The following is a 1,509-nucleotide window of genomic DNA, read 5'->3' as shown; positions in this document are numbered from 1 at the left end:
GAGTTGCATGATTGTTATTTTGTACCTGCCATCAGTAGGAACATCATATCGATTTCATGCTTAGACTCAGATGGTTTCAGATTTGTTATTGAGAACAAATGTCTGTCCATTTATAGAGGCGACTTATTCTATGGTAAGGGTTACCAATTTAATGGCCTTTATGTTTTGGAAGATGAACCATCTAGATACAGGTCGATTTATAACGTTAGTACCAAGCGGTTTAAGCCGAACGACTTAAACCCGACCTATCTCTGGCAATGTCGATTTGGCCATATCAACGAGAAATGCATAGCGAAGCTTCATTCTGATGGACTTCTTGATTCTTTTGATTATGAATCAATCGAATCATGTGATTCCTGTTTGAATTTATAGAGGCGATTTATTCTATGGTAAGGGTTACCAGTTTAATGGCCTTTATATTTTGGAAGATGAACCATCTGGATACAGGTCGATCTATAATGTTAGTACCAAGCGGTTTAAGCCGAACGACTTAAATCCGACCTATCTCTGGCCTTGTCGACTTGGTCACATCAACGAGAAACGCATAGCGAAGTTTCATTCTGATGGACTTCTTGATTCTTTTGGTTATGAGTCAATTGAATCGTGCGATTCTTGTTTGATGGGCAAGATGACAAAATCTCCTTTTTCTAGAAAAGGAGAACGGGCTATAGAGTTGCTAGAACTCATACATAGTGATGTATGCGGTCCTATGAGCTCTCCCGCTAGAGGAGGTTATCTGTACTTTGTTACGTTTACTGATGATTTCAGTATGTACGGTTATGTCTACTTGATGAGACATAAGTCTGAAACGCTTGAATTGTTCAAGATTTTCAGAAATGAGGTACAGAACCAACTTGGCAAGATGATCAAGTTGCTTCGATCTGATCGAGGTGGTGAGTATATGAGCCAAGAGTTCACTGACTATCTAGCTGATTGTGAGATTGTCTCACAGCTGACTCCACCTGGAACGCCACAATGGAATGGCGTTTCCGAGAGGAGGAACCGAACTTTATTTGATATGGTACGGTCTATGATGAGTCAGGTCGATCACCCTAAATCCTTCTAGGGATATGCTTTGGAAACGGCAGCGCTTATACTGAACAATTGTCCAACAAAGTCGGTTCAGAAGACTCCATATGAGATATGGACTGGGAAGCGTCCCAGGTTAGCATTTATGAAGATTTGGGGATGCGACGTTTACGTGAAACGTCTGGCTTCTGATAAGCTATCCGCCAAGTCTGATAAATGCGTATTTGTGGGTTACCCTAAGGAAACTAAAGGGTACTGGTTCTACAACCCATCTGAGAACAAAGTGTTTGTTGCTCGGAATGGATCATTGTTGGAGAGAGAGTTCGTCTCCAAGAGAGTTAGTGGGAGTAGAATAGATCTCGAAGAAGTTCGAGAACTACAAATAGTCGACGAACCGAGTGAATAGGGTGAATCGGTTCAACCTGTGTCACAAGTTGTTGAGACAGCACCTCCTAGTGAACCTCGGAGATCTGATAGAAT

This window comes from Tarenaya hassleriana, unplaced genomic scaffold, assembly GCF_000463585.1.
Source record: "Tarenaya hassleriana unplaced genomic scaffold, ASM46358v1 Cleome126, whole genome shotgun sequence".
In the NCBI taxonomy this organism is placed as follows: Eukaryota; Viridiplantae; Streptophyta; class Magnoliopsida; order Brassicales; family Cleomaceae; genus Tarenaya; species Tarenaya hassleriana.
This window is presented reverse-complemented; position numbering follows the sequence as displayed.